Raw genomic sequence first — 24,602 nt, forward strand, 5'->3', positions numbered from 1 at the left:
CTTATGTGTGCATTAGGACTGTATCTTATTCTGTTCAGTGGATGTTGAATATTTATTAATGACAGTTTTGTTTACTGAATTGTTGCTATCTAAAATGGAAGGATTTCTGACTCTGAGCTTTCTTCTCACTGAGTACTAGGGCATGTGGTGAATCCTGTAGCATAATGTAGCATTCTAGGCTTCCCAGCTCTGTCCTTTCAATACCACTTACACTGTTGCAGTACAAACTACTTATGTACCCAACAACTGCCTCCAGGGGGCACTGTGCTATCTCGACACCCCAGCATCACTACAGTCCCTCTACCTGCATATTCCACAACTGCCTCCAGGGGGCACTGTGCTATCTCGACACCCCAGCATCACTACAGTCCCTCTACCTGCATATTCCACAACTGCCTCCAGGGAGCACCATGCTGTCTCAATACCCCCTACCTGCATCTTTACAGCCCCTCTACTTGCATACCCCATAACTGCCACCAGGGAGCATAGTGCTCTCTTAATACCCTGGCATCTTTACAGTCCCTCTTCCTTTGGCTTCTTCATTTTTCTTCTCTTTCATCTCTAATCTGGTGAACACTTTTATGTCTTTTATGTTGTGTCTTCCCCAGCTCGCTCCATTTTAATTTTGTGTCGTACAGCATAGGCTTGCTTTCAGTTTTGTTTCCGGTACATGTCTGTTATCTAAGGCAAGCCCCCCGAGATAGGAAGGACAAGGAATTCTGTCTTCTCAACCTTCTTGTCGCCCAGGGCTTTGTTCATACTGTGTGCACAATTTTACCCATTGATCTTGATCAGCGTTTTCAATTGCCCCAGGTTGCTATGACGAAGTCATTATTTTGGAAGACCTTGAAGTTGTCTTAGCCGGTGGATGTAATGTGCATGAGAGCTTTGGGAGCTGAGTCAGAGAGAGCTGGTACCGCACTGGTGGGAGGGAACTTCAGGTGGGAGGGAAATTCAGGAAATCTGCAGAAGGCCAGGTCTAAGTCCGGCCGTGGTATTAGCTATTCTGAGGGTTTAAGGCTTTTTTCTATTGAGCCCTTTGGCCACTTGTCAACTCAAGACTTACCCTAAACAGGTTCTAAGAGCCTGGGGAGTAATTCTCTGGCTTTGGGAAGGATGGAGAGTCTGGAGATTGCTGTAGCTTCAGTGGGCTTGTAATTGTACAGATCTGCAAAAATTCTACATGGTTCAAACATACAGGATAAGTCTATCTCCTGGTTACTGATCATCTGAAACAAGGATGACCAAATTCAGTTGCTTTATAAAAAAAAAATCACAAAATATGAAATTGGTAACCATTTTTCAAGCCTTTGAAGTATCCTTAGTCAGTAAGTAAAATAACCATAGTCCTACTTCACTAATGTGTCTATTCTGAAGCCTCAAACAGATACAGAAACAAAGGAAAATAGTGTACTGAATTCTTCTCATGTGGGCTATGAGCTTCCATATGTATTCTTTTTATACCATTTCTTACTTGGGCTGGCATTATAGCTTTGTTGTCAGAAACTTAATTCCCCAAAGACCTGATTTCTTTCCCATTTTCTTTCAATACTATTTACTGGGCAGGTAACTTAAGCCAGTGTGATCTGGCCTCCTACATCTTCCCATCCTACAAGTAGACTATGTGAAGGAACTTCCGCTGGGCATCTTGTAATCTGGAGATGAAATGTACCTTGTCAAACCACCAGAGAAGTTGTAATTAATCATAAGCCAGACTTAAGTCAGCTGTCAGTGCTGGGAGGAGGAGGGAGTCCCTGAGGTAACACAATCCCTTTGGGAGTGTCTCAATGCACAGAACTTGCTGACATTAATACTGCAGCTATCCAAAGAGTGGAAAATCAAGGTCACGACTGTAGCAGGACAGAACTATGTCTGCAGGCTCCTGTACAGGCTGCTTAGTGAAGGAGAAGGAGATATGGAATGGAGTTGTTTAAACGCTGGAGGCCATGGTGTAGCTGCAGAATTCTTCCTGTCTTCTCTGGGTTTGGAGGAACCTCAACAGCACTCATATTTCCTGACAGTAGATTGGAATACAGAATTCCTGCAGAGACTCTGGGAAGCTGATAGTTAGCAAGACCATGCTGGCTTGGTTTTAAATTGCAGTTTTCTTAAGGGACTTTGTGCCCAGTAAATAAATGCTCTATAGAGGTTACTATTATTTTATTTGGAAGGAGAAAAATCTGTACCAATTGGTCACTGTAGACACACAGCATTGTAAAGTGTGGGTTTCTCATTCCCTGTCTAAGCTGGGGAAGAATATATCCCAGTCTGTTTTCTCCCCCAGAAAAATAGTTGGAGCTTTGGGGACTTCACCTAATGTTATCACTCAGAATAGACTTGATTCTAGCATAGACTGCTCTTTGGCCATTGGCTCAGACAGAAAGTCACTATGCAGCCATGGTTGAACGTTCTTTCACCAGGCCTTTTTATAGAATCCACTGGGACAGAGGTTACCACTGTCAAAGCAGGTGATGAGAACCAGTAAGAGGCTAGTTACTCATAGCTGTACTTGCCACACAGGCTTATTGTTGTTTTTCATAGGGTGAGTTATTCTTTTGCTTTGCTGCTCTCTTCTCCCAGTGATTGGGCTTCCTAGGCTCAGAAATCCTCCACCTTCTTAGGGGTCTCTCAGCTCCTCAGCATGGCTGAGTCCTTTTGGTACTGATCACCAGCTAAAATAGAACTATGAGATCTCTCTAGGGAACTAAGCAAAAGAAAGTACATGCCAGTCACCATCCTGACAGGTACATGAATTATTCCCTCTATCCAGAGCCTTTTCCTTATTTCTAATTTACATTGAACTGTTTGGGGGCCTTGTTTAAGGCAGCTGTATGAGCAGAGTAACTGTAGATGCTAATCATGGCAGGTGGTGTTTATTGAAAGCTTAGTTGTTTCATATCTGGTGCTATGGCAAACATGTGAAACGCATGATCTTATTCCAAGCATACACTAACCCAGGGCAGCTAAGTCACTTTCTCCAGAAACTAAGCAGGTTTCACACATGGGCTTATACATCTTATACTTCCCACGATTGTTCTATATACTCCTAGTATGGCAATGTTAACGCACACAGTCTAGCGAGTTTATTGTATTTTCTCAGTGTTATGCCATCTAAGCAAAGAATTTTTAATATTAAAACACAAATGAATGCTCAAATGGACAAGAACCAAGATTATGAAGCTGCCTGTGGATGCTACAGTGCCCACTTAACAATTTACTCTCACTGCATTTCCCAGCTGCAAATGGAGGCAGGTCTGAACATTTCCCCATGCTGGAGATGTGATTTTTTTTTTTTTTTTTTTTCAGATCGTGCTTGGCATTGAAACTGAACCCGGTGCTATTAAACAGCAATTGCCATTAACTCCTGCTCTGTACCGTCATATTTAATAGGGCTGCACAGGGATTGTCATAATGATATGAAAAGGGGCTTTGGTTTTTAGTTTAATTTCAGGAAGAAAGCGTGTACTTTTGAAAACCCACCAAAGAGTATTTGATGACATTTGTTCTCATCTCCAGGGAGCAGACTCTGCCGATTTTAAAGGCACAGTGCAGCTCCAGGAACAGCCCAGTCTTGGACAGAAGGCTCAGGTTGGAGACAGGAGAGTTCTAATTTCCTGAGTGAAGATGATCCTGCGCTCTCAGCAGAATGCTGAGCAGTGAGTCTCGTGTTCTCTGATCTGAGCAACAAATGGGCTGAAGATAAAACAAGCTTAGAAAAATAAATGAGTTGCTCTGCTGAGGTCCTTGTTTAATGTGTAACTCCGGTGTGAGCATGGGGGGTATTTTCAATATTTGTGTTGATTTTTGTATCCTGAGACAATCCAATATCCCACTGAGGGGTGTACAAGTGCATGGAAAAGGAAGCCCAGTGTTTTTGTGGTTGGGAGTTTGGTGTCCTCCAGAGTAGTCGCCAGGAACTATTTCTCCAAAGAAGATTGCTTACTTAACTAATTTAAGGACACATGGCTGTGCTCTCAAACTGAAGGGACTTTTGCCCCAGTGAGTATAGAGGTTCTGAACCTTCCTAATGCTGTGACCCTTTAATGCAATCCTACATGTTGTGGTGACCCCCCCCCAACCATAAAATTATTTTCATTGCTACTTCCTAACTGCAATTTTGCTAGTTACAAATTGTAATATAAATATCTGTGTTTTCTGATCATCTTAGGCAACCATTGTGAAAGGGTCATTTGACCCTCAAAAGGGTCATGACTCACAGGTTGAGAACTACTGCCCTAGAGGCCTCTGCAAGAGACCTTCTGTGAGAATCTACTTTCCATGTGGAGCCTTTCTAGAACCATGGACTTTGTAGGTCACTTGATAAATTGATGAAGGCACCAAATGCACCAAAGAAATTTGCTCCTCAGTCTAATCATACCAACTAAAGACCTTGTTCTTGAACAATTTGAATATTGCCCCAGAATGTGGTGGGTTTAGCAGAACAAACCATCACAGCCTCTGGCAGGACTAGGAACAGTTCTTTAGGATGCAGGATGAAGTGACCTAGAGTTGTATTCTTAGGACAGGAAAGCCATGTGTTTGTTGCCATCACGTGAAAGGAAATGGTGCAAGTGTTCTTTCTTGATAGAATGGGTAACCATACACTTGTCCTATAAATAGCTGAAGCTATGCAGTAAAGCATAAGTGAGGACTGGGCGACCAATCTAAGAAGCACCTGTAGCAGGAATTATCACCATTCCCACCTGTTTGGTCCAATCTGCGAGAAAGCATCACATACATAATGATCATTTGTTCATCAATCCATTCATTTTAGTGGGGATTGAAACCAGAGCCATTTGCATACTAGGTAAGGGCTCCATCACTGAATTAAATTCCCAGCCCTCTTTTTAATTTTGAGTGCTTAAATTACTCAGGCTGTCCTTGAACTTAGGAACCTCATGTCTCAATCTTTCGAAGTTACTGCTCTGCATTTAAATGTCACAATGATTTCTGTTGAGCCCTGGACCACTTTTACCATCACCATGAACAGACTACACAGAAAAAAAAATATTATTGCTTTAAATTGGATAGGGTAGCTTGTGTGCCAAGATCCTCTGTTGGCATTAGCATAGCTCTTTACATTCCAAGCACCAAACTGCTCACTTTCCATGTGATTCAGCCATGCATGCCTTCCTTCAGTGCTGACAAAACATCAGTTCCCAGTCACCACACAGCAGAGCTGCCACTGGCAACCAACGCAGAAAGACAGGGAGCTGGTGCAGAGCAGTCTAAGTGATATCTGAATCTGAGAGTATAGGTTTGTGGACAATACATGTGTCTCCATGTTCACTTGGTCTATCTTTCTGAATACAGAGAAGATAGTTATGATTGGGAGTTGAAAGATGATCAGTGCAAGGTGCATGGGATAAATTTTGACAAATATGTAGGCCATAAGAGAGTTTTTATTGATGAAAAAGTGTTGAACCGATACCAGTTTGTGGTTTCTTAGTACCAGTAAGAATATGGCATATTCCTAATATAAACAGTTTTTACCTTAAGGGCATTTTTTTTTTTTTGCTTTCTATCAAAGCAATAGTGTATTTATAATTTGCAAATATATGAACTTTGTAAAGTTTTACATGTATATGTGCATGTGGTGTGCCTTCCTGCATGTATATGTTTGTATGTGTGTGGGCATTAAAGTATGTGCAGGTGCACATGTATCTGTGACACATGTGTGGAGGCTTGATGTTGACATTAGAGTCTTCCTTGCATAATCTCCATTTTATCTGTTGTATCAGAGATTCTCTTGAACTCAGAGTTGACTAATAACTGTTAGTCTAGCTAATCAGCTTGCTCCCAGGATCCCCTGCCTCAGCCTCAGATCACAGAGGGATGCTGCTACCCACAGCATCTACTTGGATTGTGGGAATTAGACCTTCCATCCTCACCCGTGTAGGGCAAGTGGTTTTCTTGATGAGCCATCTCCCAGCCCCAAATCTTATAATTTTCAGTGCAAATACAGAACATTATAGGACATTTGTTTTTCAAGTGTGAACGACTTCTCTTTGTATCAATTTATATGACTACATTGTGGTAGAGAAGATTTGATTTGTTTCTTGTGAACTAATTGCATCTGACTGCAGTTTAGGGATTTGGATTTTCTCAGAGTCATACCAAATCTTTTATGAAACCAACTTCATGTTATTCTTTCTTTTGGCCAATTTCTCTCTTTAGTAGTATGGTGAAATTCTGCTTCAAGTTCTGTGACTGCTATTTTTATCTGTAATGGAAGAGAAGGCATTGGATGCTTCTAGAGTTTCTCTGATTGTGACCATCTACCATTAAAAGACTGAATTGCTGGTCTCCTGAGATAGAACAGCACTCAGTCTTGTTATATGTTATAGTTTAATATCCATGTCATAAGAACTGCCAAAATCAATCTTCAGTTTGCAAATACCTTGGAACAGAGGCATTGGTTTGTGAAAAATCTGTTTCGGTTTTGACAACTCTATCTTATATAATAATGGTAAATCAATACCAGCTGTTGTATTATTTATCTATTTCTTTAAAAAATTGTATGAAATTGGTTGTCAGGAGACTTGAGGTTTAATTTCAAGATTGCCTTGAGTTTACTTCAGCAAAATTCTTAGCCTCTGTCTATCTTCATATTTCTGTCTATAAAATATGAAGGAAAGATTCAGTTAGCCTGGAGCATCTTGTAGATTTCTTTTCCCCTCTTTGTTTTATGACATTGCATATAATAGACCTGCTCTGGCTCTGGTAGACTCTGAATGACATGAAACTGGTTGAGGTTAGAAAAGAGAATGGATATGAGGAAGTGTCTCAGCTCTGTGAGAAAGTGGGAAAATTTAATTCTCTACAAAGAAAGTGCTAGTAGAGACTGTTGCGATATCCTACATTGTCACACAAAGGACTGGAATTATTAAATGAAGTTGGCTCATATGTGACCAAGAGAGGTATGATGGCAGGGAAGGGGTGGTGTTGAGAACACTCACATTTGATAGGCAATGCTCAGACAAGTGTGATATGGGCCTACGTTTGAATAACAGGGTGCACATAGGCTGGAAGGCCAGGGTTCTATCACAGGAGGATGGCCCAGGGAAGCGTGTGATAGAAACAGAAACAATGCTCCAGCTAGGGCTCTGTGGATTTGACAGAAACCCAGCTCTGTGATAGAGATCTTGAGTTTGCTGCTAGAAAAATCTTAGCTCCAAGCTCTGCCAGCTTCAGATGACATTGTGCCTGAAAACCAGCTTGTGCTCTTTTGAATGGAAAGAGTCAGGTGAACTACCAGGACCCTTAGCTACCATGGCTTCTTGTGAAAGACTAATAGTGCCTTACAAAAGAGATCTAGTAGTCACAAAGAGAATCAGACATATGCTGAAAAACTACTTAGAGGAGATTTAAAAAATTGAAAGGCTCTGTTTTAGCTAGAGAAAGATGTTTCCTTGGTTACAGATCTTTATGTGTGGCAGAGTTATGGCAAAAACATTTAAGGAAAATGACTTGATTGCTAGGAGGTATCAGGGTTTCCCAACAAATATCCCATTGCATAGAAGTGGATTGGGCACCTGCTGTGCTCTGAAGCTTGAACAAAATGCTCCAGGGGACATGAAAATTATGCTCCATCATTCTCATCTCCAAGAAGTCCATGCTAGAGTGGAATAGACAAAGTGTAATAACCAGCAGATTAAGTGACAGAGGCAAGATTTAAATATCCATGCAGAATGCTGTGGCGTTCTCTTACCTCCTGAGATCTGGACCAGTAGAGGAAGGTGCTGGGTAGAGAGTGTCTAGGGCTGTGGATTTCTTTATTCCTAGTACTAAAGGCTAGATTGGAGTACATACCACTTTGAATAGGTCTCAGTGAGTGTTTGACATCAATGTCCCCAATAAGATTTACACTCTTAGGTACATAGTGACTCTGTCCACATGGAACAGAAAGGACTCATACTGTAGAGAGCTTGTTTCTGAAAAGAAAGAGAAGCTAAGTCTGTCATCACAAGTTTAGTCTTCCCTGTCTTGCTCTTAAGATGAAACAAATGAGAGAGAGAGAGAGAGAGAGAGAGAGAGAGAGAGAGAGAGAGAGAGAAAGAGACTCCTTGTTACAGAAGGATTCATCAGGAATGTAGAGGAAAATTTTTCAGTGGATAAAAGATAGCCACACAAGAAATGGAAAAGGGACCTGCAAAATATCAAAGAAGCATCCAGACTCCCTGGGGAAGGAAGTGCCATGTAGGTCAGGGAAGCAAACAGGCAGAGTTGTGGCATGAGAATGTCTGAGCTGGCTTTCCCACAATGACGGCTTTGTTTTGTGTGGAGAACAGCCCGCTTGTGAGACTAAGGTGTGCAGAGTATTGAGAACACTGAGGAGATATGGACAGAACAAGAGCATGAGGATAGAAATGGTGCTGAGGTAGGAAGCACCAAGGAAATGCTTCTGTGGGTGGGTGGGTGGGAGCCACTAGAAAAGGAAGCCTGTGAACTCAAAAGCAGGCTCCAAGTTCTCAGGAGCCTTGGTATCTTAGTGTGTTGTTCACCTGTTCAGGTGAGCCTCAGTGTTCTCAGCTGCAGGTTGGCTTCTGCAGCCATGGATACCGTGGTTAGTCTTGCTGGGAACAGCTATTACATAAAAGCAGCAATGCAAACACCAGAGCAGATGTGCAGCCTTGCTCCTAAATACCTGGAAGATGCAGCAGTGCAGAGGCTGTTAGTAAGAGACACCTCGGGGATGAGGTTGGTGGTGTCTCTCCTGAGAAGTGTCCAGAGCATGGTATGTAGATTGAGCACAGAGGAGGAAGAAGCTGAGTTAACATTCCCTTGACCTTCAGTGCCCAGATCCAGATAAAAAGTACCCAGGCTCTAGCACAGACTTCCTCAGAATGTCCAGCAGAGAGCTCAGGGGAAAAGCAGATTGGAGCCAACTTGAGATATATACAAATCTCAGGTGGACTCATGCACATGCAAACTTATTTTGAGAATGGAATGGATTTTCTTGTCCACTCTGCAGCTGGCTACATCCTGAAAACATGGAGGGCAATCTCTTGACTTTCCCGAACTCAGAAACTCACTTGTGTTTTAGGATAAAGCATATTCAAAGCAGTGCCTGACCTTGAGGGCCCTGTATTCCCCAGCAGGATCAGAGTTTATTACTTTAAGTTTGTGAGATTTATTACATACTTTGAAGAAGCTGTCTTTTATCTAAAATTAAAAAATGAAAAATATTCCAAATTGCTCTCATCCTGAAGAAAGGGAAAATGAGGCTGTGTGGATGGAATCCAACCTACAAAGTAGTTATTTTCAAATAAGACAAGCTTGATGGACTTCCAGAGTGAATGGATGCCTAATTTAGCTCAGTCACAAACAAATAACAATGGCTTATTAATATGTTGCACTCTGGAAGTTCTGCTATCACTTTATGATCCATTCACTCACTTATTCTTTGAGCTATTCAGTCAGTTTTGTGTTAGGAGCTCTAGATGGAATGGTGATCAAAATGGATAGAATTTCTGTCTTTAGGAGAGGGTTTTGGTTAGGGTAGACATAAGCAGGGACCTATGTAAAAGAGTCTTACAGACACACAGTTCCAGTAGGTGATGCTGTCCAGAACTGTGAGCTACTTCAGCAGTTTCCTGTAAAACCAGTTTCCAAGGCCATGGAAAGTAGATCCCTGTGACTCTGATTTCCAACCCCATTGTGTGTAGGTCACAATTCTTAATTCTCGACCCAATCTCTGCAACATTTACTTCACCTCTCTGTCTTTCACCTTGTGATCCTGTCTGCAGGTCCAGCTCCACTGTTAATTTTGCATTAGTCCATGGGAGATGACTTTGCTGACCCTTAGCGAGTACAGCTCCCCTGTGACTGCCCCCCACCCCCTCCGTTCATTCTCCGTTCTTCCTGCAATAACTGTATGAGCTGGGTTTAGTTCATAGCCTGGCTCTGGGCTGACCTCACTCTGTTCTTAGGCTCATATCTGCTACATCTAAAAGCTCTATCAGGTTATTTAAGTAGAAATTACTAATAAGGTGTGTGGCTGCACACAACTTAAGTCAAGGATTATACAGCTCGGAGTCCTGCCTCTTGTTATCCTTGTCACTTGTGAGACTTCACCAGGGGCCTTGGCAGATGTCCTCCCATGCTCCCGGGTTTCAGCATACCTTAACTTGTCATTTCAGTCCTGGTTTTTGATGTGCTGTCATTCTGAAGTGGCAAACTGAGACTGACCTTCTAAGATGTGTCCAATAAATCTGCAAAACTAAAAAAAGAGAAAAAGTTCAGATGACCAAGAGCTGAGAGGAGGGAAAAAAAAATCCTTATCACGTTCTCTAGATGTCTGTTAAGTAGCCAGGAGTTACACTGAGGAGAAGAACCTTCAGTGTATCACCACTGGCAAATGAGACTATGGTGCCGTTCCCCAAGAGTTTGGAAGGGACACCGTAGATAGGTCAAACTCAATCAGCTGTCACAGAGATGAGCTCTCTCCCTCGCATCCTAAGCAAGTGGTTCTGACATGAGTATCATTCTCAGGCTGTGGAGTTGAGCTAAGAAAGTGGGGGCCACAAGGATCTTGACTGGCAAACATGGGCAGCCTTCTGTGAAGACAGATTTTAATTATTCTGGGGAAGCGGGGGAACACAGAGGAATTGAAGAGTCAAACAATTGCTGGGATGTGGGGTACAGCCAGAGGAGGGAAGGGCTTTCAGAGGCTGATTGGAAGGTTAATTCTTTCAGCTAAGTTCAATTCTGCCCACCCCACACCTCTTGTGGGGTTTCTTTCTTTTATGAGTCTCAAACGTAGATCAGCAGCACAGGATATGTGATTTCAGCTCTCCAAATTAGGGAGGAACCAAATGAACATGGTTCTAGAAGTCAACAGCCCTGTAGAAAAAGCTGGAAAACTTTAACAAGCAAAGCACGTTGGCTTTTTTTTTTTTTTTTTTTTTTTTTTTTTTTTTTTTTTTTTTTTTTTTTTAGCACCCCTCTCTCTTTGACTAGTATCTTCAATACCTTGTCCTTATAAGCTGACAGGGCTGCAGCCATCTGCTTGGCTCTTTCTGCAGCTTCTCAGCCACGCCCTCTGCACCACTGCCTGCTGAGGAGCCTCTCCTAGAAAATAAGCAGGCTGAATGCTGCATTGCAGCAAACCCACTCGCTGAGCCTAGAGACCTGGCAAACCCTCACTGTTTGCATGATCATCTGTGCAAGGCTGTTTGGAAAGCAGGAAACTACAGAGGTGCAATGGAACCAGGGACCCTTCTTGTACCAACAGGGAACTGAACTAGGATGTATGTTAGAGCTGGCTGCTTAGGGTGGCAGGGAGGATAATTATCCATTGTTTATGTCCCCAAAGTGAAAGTGTCAGCTCAGAAGGAAAGTGTTGGTCTTTTGTGTTTGGTTGTGCATTGAACCAAGTAGAGAGTGTGTGTCCTGGCTTGTGTCAAGGAGCCATGAGATTTTAGGGAGTGGCTAGCCACAGAGTCACTCCAATAGCTAGCCAGAGTGGACAAAGTACTCGCACGCGGGGCACACTGGTACAAACTGGTCAGTGCTAATTTGGTACCTGCTGTGCAGAAGATGCTCTGAACAATGCTGGGGGAGGCAGAGGAATAAAAATTAGTCCTAAAGGATGGACATTTGAGGCAGAAGTAGAGTAGGTTCTAATGAAAGCTGAGTGTTGGGAATTTAGCATGAGTTTATGAACAGAAGCAGAGGGAAGAGTTCAGAGAAGCAGGCACCCAGAGAAGATGGACATTCAGTTGAACTATAGGGACGGTAAAGGCTGGGGTTGTGTCTGGAATAGATGTGACTTAAAGACCCAGGACAGAAGAGGCTTTCCCTGGGAGGAAATCAGTCCCAGAGGAGGATCTTTATTTCTCAGTCCCAATGATTCAGGAATATTACAAAAATAATGCAGTATTAACTAAATGCCATTGGGCTTTCAGAATATTCATTGTGATTATTTAGGGCAATTATATTCAGTATAAGGAACACTTACTGAGCATGAATTTCACGCAGAGTTATGGAGAGTACAGGCATGAAGGATCTGTCCCTATTCCTAAAGACTGTGCAGAGGCACTTTGCCCCATGGTAGGGGTGAGGACAGACAGTGGATAGGAGCTGCTTGCGAGAGAGACAAGGATTTGGAGGTAACAGTTTGAATTCAGATCTAGATTCTGCCCCCCCTTGGCTGTCTTAAGTTTTAACAAATCATTTAATCTCCTGGACATTTAGTTTGGTTGCATGGAAAATGGATTCAAGTATGTATTTTTCTCACTGGATAAGGGAGTCTGAAAATCAAATGGGATCCTGTGCGTGAAAGCATTGTGTAAGCTGTACGCCAATGCAAGGACATGCATTAAGACTATGAATGTGAGTCACAGTGGTAGAAATGCAGACCCAGCATTTCAACCATACCCATGGCTTGGGAAGCATGCCTGACCATTTCTGAAAATTAACACCATGGCCTGTATCCAGGGAGCATTTTGAAAGCTGACTTTCAATGACCAATGGATTGAAGAAAAAACCCGAATTTCTTCAGAAATTCTGCTGTATCTTTTCAGTAATATGGGGAGCCCTTGTCTAGAATTCATTTGAGTTTGTGTTGTGTTCTGTGCGTGATGAAGGAAAAGTGTGTCAAATAGTTTGGTAGGGTGCTAGAGAGGGTGGGGGGGGGAGGGAGAAAGAATGCACGCAGGAAGAAAAATCACACAAATACAAGGAGTTACAGAAAATGAACTAAGGTTGGGAGCCCAGGGTTCTAGTCTGTCCTGCTTGAGCTCTTGTTACTTGCTACATGCCTTACCTTTGGGAGAATGGTTTTAGATAATTTTTTTTTCTGTCTCAGATGACAAATGGCAAGACTTAAGTTTTTGTTTTTACCACCTTGAAAACTCATGATTGTAAATTCAGAGGGGAGCATGACTGAAAACTATGTAGATTCAAAAGACTACCTTAGAAAGCCAAGGCTATTTTGAAATTCATTCCAAGGTCATCGGTTTCCTTGAGCCAGCTTCTGTTAGCCATTGTATTCTGAGAAGTCGTCTGTCCATATCATTATGACTTAGATTGCTTGTATCTCAGAGGAGCTGTGCATTCATGTCTTTGAGACATCAGTATGTGGCTGGAAGATTGCTAGCTATCTTGGATGGTCATTGGAAATGTTTTTTGGAAAAAACAGGGCTTAGAGCAGGGCACTCATGATCTAAATACTATGGAGGGTATGGAAAAACTGATGGAAAAAGTAGAGAAGAAAAGAAGGTATACCAGAGTCAAGTCAACACATGACACTGGCTTTCTTTTATAAGAATGCTTAAATGCATTGGCACTGGAGATCACTTTCTAAATATAACACCAGCAGCACAGACACTGAGAGAAACAATCAATCAATGGGACCTGTTGAAACTGAGAAGCTTTTGTAGAGCAAAGGACACGGTCAACAAGACAAAGCGACAGCCTACAGAATGGGAAAACGTCTCACCAACCCCACATCTGACAGAGGGCTGATATCCAGAATATATAAAGAACTCAAGAAATTAGACATCAAAATGCCCAACAGTCCAATTAAGAAATGGGCTATAGAACTAAACAGAGAATTCTCCACAGAGGAAGTTCAAATGGCTGAAAGACATTTAAGGAATTGCTCAACATCCCTAATTATCCAGGAAATGCAAATCAAAATGACTCTGTGATACCACCTTACACCTGTCAGAATGGCTAAGATCAAAAGCACAGAAGACAGCTTATGGTGGAGAGGATGTGGAGCAAGAGGAACTCTCCTTCACTGCTGGTGGGAATGCAAGCTTGTACAGCAACTTTGGAAATCAATATAGTGCTTCCTTAGAAAATTGGGAATCCATCTCCCCCAAGACCCAGCTATAGCACTCTTGGGCATATACCCAAGGAATGCTCAATCATAGCATAAGGGCATTTGCTCAACTATGTTTGTATCAGCTTTGTTTGTAATAGCCAGAACCTGGAAACAACCTAGATGCCCTTCAACTGAAGAATGGATAAAGAAAATATGGTACATATACACAATGGAGTACTACTCAGCAGAGAAAAACAATGACATCATGAGGTTTGCAGGCAAATGGATGGATCTAGAAAAAGTCATCCTGAGTGAGGTAACCCAGACTCAGAAGGACAAACACGGTATGTACTCACTCATAGGAGGATACTAGATGTAAAACAAAGATGACTAGACTGCTACACAACTCCAGGGAGACTACCTAAAAAACAGGACCCTAGGAAAGACCCAAGGATCACCCAATGACAGAGAAATGGATGAGATCTACATGAACAACCTGGACGACAGTGGGAATAATGAAGGGCAAGATTTGAGGGGAAGAAAGCTTAGGGGAGCAGGATATCCCAGCTGGATCAAGAACAGAAAGGGAGAACAAGGAATAACAGACCATGATAAATCAAGACCACATGAGAACAGGAATAGGCAGAGTGCTGGAGAGGTCCCCAAAAATCCACAATGATACATCCTCTATAGGCTGCTGGCAATGGTCGAGAGAAAGCCTGATCTGACCTAGTCCGGTGATCAGATGGCTAAGCACCCTAACTGTCGTGCTGAAACTCTCGTCCAATAACTGATGGAAGTGGATGCAGAGATCCTCAGCCAGGCCCCAGGTGGAGCTCCAGGTGTCCAACTGTCGAGAAAGAGGAGGGTCTGCAAGAGCGTGAATTGTTGAACCCAAGATTACAAAAAGCACAGGGACAAATAGCCAAACGAATGGAAGCACATGAATTATGAACCAAAGGTTGAGGAGCCCCCAGCTGGATCAGGCCCTCTGGATAAGTGAGACAATTGAATAGCCTGATCTGCTTGGGAGGCACCCAGTCTGTGGGACCAGGATCTGTCCTTAGTGCATGAGCTGGCTGTTTGAAACCTTGGGCTTACACAGGGACACTTTGCTCAGCCTGGAAGGAGGTGACAGGACCTGCCTGTACTGAATCCACCAGGGTTAAATGAATCCCCAGGGGTGCCGTGATCCTGGAGGACAAGGGAATGGAGGGGAGGGGCTGGGGGGAAGGTGGGAGTGGGGGCGGGAGGGGGGAGGACAGGGGAACCCATGGCTGATGTATAAAATTTAAAACACATAATAATAAAGAAAAAAAAAACTCAAGAAGAGAATGAATAAACTGATTTAAAAATGAAAAAAAAAAATGCTTAAATGTTTTAGATGATGGAAAATCATGAAGCAATCAGCTTTTTCATTGCTGAAGAGGTTTTTCTGCCAGATACATTTCTGTTTGATTTTATTTTTGGAGAACCATTCCTCCATTTCAGTATACTTCTAGTCTCCAACCCTCAGTGACAGACAGAACTGGAGCAAATGTCGGTGCTGAAGAGGCAGATGTGTGGGTTATCTTGGTGGCTGTCATGGTGGATAAGGAACATTGTTTTCCATTCACTAGCTGTGTCCAGTTTCAAAAAATTCAGGAGAGAAAATATGGCTTTCCATTTCCACATTGTATAAAGAATAATTTTCCACATCTGAAGCCCCTAAATGGCAAACATGAAATGAATCTTGTACAGGCAAATCCTCTGGAAATAATGCAAAAAATTTACCCCAAATTCAGGTCTTCAAGAATAATAACTGTATCAATACAAACGCAAATTTCCCAAATAACACTCGGGTAGAGAACAAGTCAAAACTGTACACTGTTTAGAAGTTAGTAATAAAACTCCTATATATAGGCAAAGTAAAGAATAAGGCCAAGGTTATAAACAGAAAAAAAAATCAATGCCATTTATTACATCTATTTCTGAAGAAAATTATGACACCTAGAGAGTGTTGCTGGTTTTTTATTGATGAAACATTGCAAAAAGATCCATTATAAGAAAATTAATCTAAAATGCTGAACACTGGGATGCCAAAACTGAGAATTGGCAAGCGGAAAGGCCAATGGCAGGTCCTTCTCTCCAGATGCTGTGTTGCTGGCAGCATCCTCTGCCTCTCATTACAGTGGCCATCCATCCCTACCCTTCAGTCCAATTACCCTCAGTACGTATGATTCTGCTCATCACCTTCATACAGAAGAGCAGTGCCCACAAATAACTGCATGATATTAAGGAGAATTACATGCTATTAGAAGCATTATTCACTGCTATCTCTGAAATTTTCACAAAGGCCTTTGTTCTAGAATGCTCCTAAACTACTGATTTACAAAATTTTATAAGATAAAACCATTTGCAAATCAATTATTTCCTATTAGCCTGTTTTAGGACTTTGATATTTATCTAACTGAAAAATTTGATTATTTATCTAACTGAAAATTTTCCAGTGTTTACCTAATGACCCTCCTACCAATTATGTATCTATCCTTCCTCCCTCCCTCCCTCCTTCCCTCCCTCCCTCCCTCCCTTCCTTCCTTCCTTCCTTTTCTCTATTGTAACAAAATATTTGAGACTGGATGACTTATAAAGGCTAGAGAGACTGGGGATAGAGAGATAGCTCAGTGTTTAAGATTGTTTGTTGTTTGTCTGGAAGACTTGAGTTTGGTTCTGATCACCCATGTTGGGCAGCTCAAACCACCTATAACTCCAGCTCCAGGGATCCAAGGCTTTCTTTGACTTTTGTAAGCATCTGTATTCACATGGCAAATGTATACACACACAAAGAAAGAGAGAAAGAGAGAGAGAGACAGAGAGACAGAGACAGATAGAGACAGAGAGATAGAGAGAGAGAGATTAAAAAGGACAACATGTTTTTTTATCATTCTGGAAGCTGTAAGCCCAAGGTCATTATCAGGTTTGATGACATCAGAGAGCTCTGTTTTAGCCTCGAAGATGGTGCCTGTTGCTCTCCTCACACGGTGGAAACTGAAAGATCAAAAGGGCCTTGGTAATTTCTTGTAGTTCCTTCATAAAGTATCTAGCCAACTTTATGAGCTACTTATCCCTTACAGGCTCCAATCTTAAGTTGTTTTTGAGAATTTCATGCATGACTTCCATATTTACATTATTTCTACCCCACTCTAACTCTTTCCATTCCTCTTAATTCATATGTATGTGTATTATGTATATGTATATGTGTATCTTTATACATGTATATAGTATCCTGCATATATTCCCGAATTGATCAGTGTTACTGTTCATGTGTATATGTGTTTAGGACTTAGCCTCTTAGATTGGATAGCCTTTCAGAGGACTTGTCCCTGGAAAAGACTGACTCTCTTTTTCTCAGTAGCTGTTAATTGGCTGTAGCTCTTCATCTGGTAGTGAAAGGCATTATTTCTTAATACTTTTACATTTGGGTTTGAGGCTCAACACATAAATTTTCAGGAAACATTCAGATTCTCAGTATTGAACTACTCATGTCTCAGAATGCTGCTCATTTCAGTTTAGTCTCAAAGGGTCGTCTTGTGCCTCTGTATTTTCAAGGTCTTGTTGTATATGAGGATACAAAACATATGTACTTAGATTTGCACAGAACTACCACTTTCCATTTTTGTTAGCACTCAGAAATTGATGAGTGCTTTTTAGTGTAGAGTTTATGGATGAGAATTAATAGGCCTTGAATTTAAGCCATGGTTATGGTCTACTGATCTGTCTGGCTTGACCAAATTACCAGCACTGACTCCTGCTTGATCATTAACCTAGTATATATCCTAGTGACTGTGTTTTCCTCCTTCTAGAATTCTATTCTTTAAACCTACAAAGTTAGATTTTCTAGTTTGTGCTCATATTTTCTCAACATCCTAGAAACTACAATGGTGATGTTCTAGTTTTATTTCTTTAACAAGAACCCCCCCAAATTCCCAAGTAATTTCTGTCATTTCTTTCACACAATAATTTATTTTATTGCAGTGCTGGGGACTGAACTCAGAGCCTTGTACTGCACAAATGCATTTCCACTGATCCAAACCCCATTGTTATAGTTGTTCAATGATGTACATAGATAACTAGATGAGTATACAGATACTTTTTAAAGGAGTACTGGAAAGTACCAGAAACATAAGACTTATCCTGCCTCTGTACATCAGAAGAATTTACAAAGGTGCTTCTCCACCCCTACCTACGAGGAATGCAATTGCTTTATTACGAAACAAAGTGTTAATTTTCTAGAATGATTGGGAAAGAGGTGAGAAGAGAGAGATTTTAATGTTTCGTGAGAAGCAACTCAGACCTGCTTGGAATCTCCAGTAATGAGGAAGACGGGTAAATACTTTTCTAAAACATTACTGAATAAGAGACGGGGTACTGTGAGCAGATGAAAAAACTAGCTAAATATAAACCCTTTCTCTGCACTCACACTGGCATTAAAATTGCTTTTCAGTAGAAATTTGCTTACATTCTTTTGAGAATTAAAACTAGGGCCCCAAGCATGCTATGGAAGTAGGGAAAGGGGCACTCCAGTGATGGCATGGTAGGAATTCATTCTTGATATGCCAAATCAGCTAGAGTTTTGAAATCCAATAATTCAGGACCTGCTTTTGTTTACTGCTATGAATGATTGATGTGATCGAAATTCCAAACCTTTAATATGCTCTCAGGATGTGTCTGGTTTGGAAAATTAGAAGGACATGAACTGTAGGAAAATGGAGAGCCATTTTGATAATTTTTTTTGAAATTGAATCTTCTTCAGGCATGGCTAGTGTATAAATAATTAAATCTATTTCTGTATATAATTCTTATTAGTAGAAAATCACCTGCTGCCTTCTTCCTTCCCAGAGGATATTGAACAAATATTTAAAGAATGTAGACTTGAAATGAGGTCAAAACCTCCATAATATTCAGTTCATTTCTGACCTCCTGTGCTTGGAAAAGGGTGGTTGACAAAGACAGGACCCTATTGACCCAGGATCCTTAGCAGTGTAAATGCTGAGTGATACTCAGGTGTTCTTGCCTCTCTTGTCTGCATTCAGCTTCTTCGCCTCTGGTCAACATTTCATTTTGGCTGTGATATCTTTGAGCTGTTTTTGGCTTTTGGTGGGGAAGTCCTCTGTAGCTCTCTCAGCCTGCATTCAGAAGGGGAATGCCAACAAAATGTAATACGAAGGATGATGCCGTTGGCCTTTGAGGTGCAAGAGATACTGATGTTTTGCAAGAAAAATAATCAGCAGCAGAGGCTTCATCAAGCAAGTGATACTTGAGCCATATGTGTAGACTATTTGGGATTCTGATAACTGGGATGAACAGGGAAAATATAACCAACAGAAGAAAAGAAAAAATAACATGAAGCAGAATCATGTGGATCACGTTTGGGAATATGAACGGTCAAAGTAAGGGGGTAGTTGAAATTTAGACTAAACTCCTTGGGTTCATTCACATTGCAATGTGTGAGGGGTCTCTGGGACTAGAAACTAATCCAGTGGGTATTGAGTGTCATTAAAAGCCATAGTGCAGGAAGTGATACGATTAGAATTTTACTTCAGAATTATTTCCAAGAGTATAGGAGATGTACTGGTAAGGTAGAGCAATAAAAAGATATTAGCTAGAGGGTCATTATAGTTTCTCATGTCACATAAAAGTGATGAGTGAGACAGAAAGAGGGTAATTGTTGGAAGATAATCCATGGATTTAGTGGCTGTTTTTTGAAAGTGGGCCACTGAATCTTCTATTGATGAAGTAGGGAAGAAAAAATAATTGTAATTAATTCATATTTTGAGATTAAAGAGCATTTTGAGGGTGGAGATGCCACTGCAGGGTGTACCCTCTGCTTAAAGACATCCTTCTACCTTCTGCTCTGCTTCTTAGTTTCAAAGGCTGGCATTTTTCCTGCATTCATTCAACTTTTGGTCTGTCAGGACCTTTGTAATGCTTTTCTTCCTTTGCGATGTAATTTATTTAATTACAATTTTGATTTGAAATCTTGATAAAGGCATGCCCAGACTTCTAAGAGAAGTAAGTATCTCCCATGTGGTAAGTCCACTTATAGCAATAACCCTTTTTTGGAGACTATAGCAAGGCAAAGGAAAAGGTAGAGAGAGAATTCAGTTCACCACTTTATTGACCACCAGTTACTGCATTTGGTAAGTTAAGCTGGCTTATCACCTAAGGAGCCCTGGGAGTCATAGACACAGAAACAAGTAATTACTGCACTTGGGGAGGGTGTCATAAGAGAGAATTGCAGAGCCAGAAGGGACAGAGTCTGGAAGGACCCTTAGAGGAAGCAATAGCACCGGATGTGGGCCAGTTGAGAAAAGGGCCTGTGGTAGAGAAACAGTAATGGACAGGAGAGGTATTGCTGTTCTTTGGGAGAAGGATCTAGAAGAAAAGAAGGAATTAAATATGAGATGAATGTACACATAGTGGAGGGAGTGGAAGGAAAGACAGAGGGATAGATTTACTATTTATCACTTATTTATTGATTTTAGTACTGGAGCTTGAACCTAAGGTTTTATACTTGCTAGGCAAATGCTTTACCACTGGGCTATTTGAGGCGGGGTCTCTCTTAAGATGCTCCTTCTGCCTCTGCCTCACCAATATCTGAGATTACAGGCCAGCACTTCCAGTCCTGATCTCTCTGTAGTTTTAATTTTGTAGAACCAAAACCTAAAAGAAAGAGATATAGGTGTTAGTACAGTCACAATGTGTCTTAATGTACTGGTAATAGGTTGCAACAGATATTATTTCCCTGAATACGTTTTTAAGTGGTATCCTATTTTCCATCATGTTGAGGAGACTGTCTTTCTTTAATCCAAATGTAGAGGTTTGTGAGAAGTTATCTAAGGAGGATTAGCCATTAAGTTTTTTTTTTTTTTTTTTTTTTTTCCACAGACTCCTGGTTGAACTATAATTTTTCCTGGGGAGGGAGCATACTATAGAAAGTTAGGAAGAGGGTCATGTGATTCGCCCTCAACCTCTTGAATGAGTCAGTTAGTAACTTTAGAACTACTCAAGGCATCGCTCTGTAGCCTCCCACATCATAAGGAAAATTCTTATTTCACATTGCTGTCTTAGAAACAAAGCTGGGAATGGTTCAGTGAAAGGGAACGGAAATGCATAGAAATTTGCACTTTGATTTGCCTGAGAACTGCTGAAGAGGTGGATGATTTGGAAAGCTTTCGCCTCTCATAGGCAAGCATGGAGCTTCGGTGCTGGGAAAGGACAAGCTGTCTGAGTTCCAGGAAAAGCGGGGAGGAGGACATACCGAGAATACTTTTGGATCACAAAGTGTTAGCTGAAACGTAACCATTTGCTGAAAAGACTCAATGGTTTTTGCCATTTGCAGCTTGTTCCTGGTGGTCAAGGTCATCTAACAGACAAGAGAGCCTGATTCTAGTATCCTACCGCACTTGGTAATGATAAGTGGAGCTTTGATCTATCGTAAAATATTATTTATTTGTTTATTTATTTTTGCTTATTTATGTATTCGTGTGTGCGGGCACACAGGTGGAGGCCAGAGGACAACTTGTCGGAGTCAGTGCTCTGCTTCTACCTACCATGTGGGGCTCGGGGATTGAACTAAGGTTGTCAGGTTTGGTGGCAAGTCCCTCCCTGCTGAGCCATTTCATTTGCCCAGCTTTGGCTTAGCTTAAAATGCCTTGTAAAGGAGGCTACTTCAAAACTTTATTCCTAACGACAGTTAGATGAAAATGTAATCATTTTAGTAATCAATTTAGTATTCTAAATTATGAAAGTTTGCATTGAATTTTATAAAATAGGTAATTTGAAAATTGATATTATTAATAGGAATAACATATCTTTATTTTTAAAATAATATTCAAATGTCCAAATCTAGTATTTCATTAAAATGGTCTGAGCTTGCTTCCCTGGGGCTAACAACTCAACATCTCTATAAAGTTTTTGACAACTCGCCCATATTTAATGATTTCACCCCCTTGAATATATTGCCTCCCTTTACCATTAAATATAAAATTTCTAAAGGAAAGTATATTAAACTTGTATATACCATTGAACAAGTACCTTTTGTCTTAGTTAGCTTTGTGGACTTGATAGACCCCAGAATCATCTGAGAAGAAAGTCTCAATTTGAGATTAACCAGATCAAATTGTTTTTTGGACAATCTTTGGGGTATTATGTTGGTTGCTATCAGTGTAGGAGGACACAGTCCACTGTGGGTGGCATCATCTTGGGCAGGTGATCCTAACCTGTTTAAGAAAGGTAGCCCAGCATGGGTTTATGAGCAAGCTAGCAAGCAGTGCTTCTCCATGGTTTCTGCTTCAAGTTCTTGTTTGAGTTCCTGCCCTGACTTCCCCAAGTGACAGATAATCCACAACCTGGAAGGGTAAGTCAAATAAAGCCTTTTCTCTCTGAGGTGCATTTAGTCAGAATGTTTCACCACAGCAACAGACAGGAAACTAGAGCAACTGCCAAGCCAACATCAGGATAATCACTGTCTTGCATGGTAAATGCTTATGATATGCATGTCCCTGATTTGCATTATGCATTATTATTTGTACATTGTTTGCATATGTAAATAATGCACTTTAGCTTTGCCTGTTTGGGAACACAAAACACAGGAAGCCCTACTGAATATCTTCCTTCTTCCTTTCATCTTTGTGCTTCATGTTATCTTTCCTGTCACTCATTCCTTTGCAGACAGCTCTAGTTCATTTTTCTTGTTGTGTGGGGCTCTGTTTTCTACTGATAATATTTGACTTGTGTCGCAGTTAGGGTTGCCGTTAGCAAATTTGTTTATGTTCAGGTGCACATGTGCATAAATTTCTATAAAATAATGATTCTAGTAAACCTTTGTATAAGCAGCATCAACAGCACTCCTTCAAGATGCAAATTCCCAGGTTCCTTCTCAAGTGTATTCATCCATGACTCTGGAGATAGGGCTGACTATTCTATATTATAACAGCTTTACAGATGAGTTCAAAGAGTCTTAAAAACTGAGACACCTTTAGACATGAGTCTAAGATAGTACTAAGTCTTAGGTCATGAATATCCTCAGAGTTGCTAGATAAAGCTGAACTATTTGTCCCTGGGTGGTTTCCTCAATGGTCAACAATGCCTCAAATCAGCACTTGATTGTAATAAGCCTTGAGGGCCTGTTGTAAAATGGAAGGCTTTTGAATTTGGGCATGTTTGTGAAATTCAAACACGTTGTTATTATTGGAGGGTACTAAGACATTTTTTTTCTTGGCTGTAGAGAAAGTCACAATTAGTTAATCAATTGCTTTTCTACCTTGGATGATGATTGGTTTCTTCATGCAATTTTATCTCTGGTCTTCAGTTAGTTACTCTTCGAACAGGTATTATAAGTAAAGAGTAAAGGGTGTGCACACCCTTTCACTGGTGCAAAAGTGAACAGGCCACACTGACACCATGACTCTGCAATGTCGTTACTTGTTTATCTGTCCTCCATGCCCCAAGCCAATGACAGTGATGAATTGATCAGGTAGGAAAGTTTCTTTATACTTATCTAGATGCCATTTAGGGGTGGAGGTCTGTCTCCTGATTGCCCCACAGCCCTTTGGAATATCTTTATTGTAAAATGTGTAACCGTGTATGGTAATTGTTTACAGTTCTAGCTTCTACCCTCGCTTGGAAGAAAATCAGAAGTAAAGACTGCATTTCTTATATTTTTGGTTGTGAGCCTAGCCTTTAATGGCTGAGCCATCTCTCCAGCCCAAGATTGCATTTCTTATACCTTCATCTTTAGTACAGAAGGTGCCTGGACAACACAGAAAATAAAAAGATGCCACTAGAATGAGTTCACCCAAAATCTTGCTTTTCCTTTGGCTCCAGTCCTGTCCCTAGTATGGCTGGCTGGCTGGCCTCCTCATCTGGTTTTCCTTTTCTAGTTCATCTCTCTTTGGATAGTTGGTAGATGTCATTTTGTAATGAGCATGGTCTCGTGCAGGCAGATAAAGAGCTAATGAGCTTGGCTGGCCTTGAGAGACCTGAGTCTGGAAGGTGGGACTCCCGTCCTTCTCGGCTTTGCAAGGCTATCTATGTGGGACAGTGCTGTGTGCTGGCTTTGAAGAGGCTTTGCAATAGTCCAGTCTGCACAGTCCATCCATCTTCAGTGCCCAGTGAACACAAGCACACCCCTTTGGCTAATGAGAAAAGATTAGTTAGGGTTTTGCTCTCCTAGAAAAACCAGATCTGTGGAAATAGGAGTTTTAATCTTTGAACCTAAAATAAGGTTTCTTCTGGCACACTGTGGGATTGTATCTTTCTAGGTATTCTGGGGTTCTATCTGTCTTTACTGTTCTCATAGTAGCTAGGTCTCCTCTGTTTGACTCTTAAAAGAGCTTCATGTTAAAGCCCTCATCTAGTTCATGAAAAGAATATCAGCACTGTTATCTTGGCTACAGTTGAGTGTAGAAAATTATCTTCTAAGGTCTGATTTTGTGGATATGAATGCTCAGAATTATAATCACCACATTGTGTGATTTTTTTATAATGAAGAAATTGAAAAAAGAGTTTCCTTTTTATTGGTGTGACCTTGAAGATTTTTTTTTTTTAATTTCAAGGTCTTAGCAAAGGTGGTCTGAAGCTAGTGCTGGGTCAATACAGCCAGCAACCAGGTGAATCTCTTGATTTGCATTGTGCATGAGAAAGAGATGGTACTATCTGGGATTGCTCTATTTTTCTTGTGCTATGTCATAAGCAACAGAAATGAAACCATTTACTTGCAAAAGAAAGGCTTGGTCCTGATAAAAATCTTATTCTTCTGCTGAGTCCTGTTGAGATGGGAACCATG

The sequence above is a fragment of the Onychomys torridus genome, chromosome 21, assembly GCF_903995425.1.
Source record: "Onychomys torridus chromosome 21, mOncTor1.1, whole genome shotgun sequence".
Classification (NCBI taxonomy): Eukaryota; Metazoa; Chordata; class Mammalia; order Rodentia; family Cricetidae; genus Onychomys; species Onychomys torridus.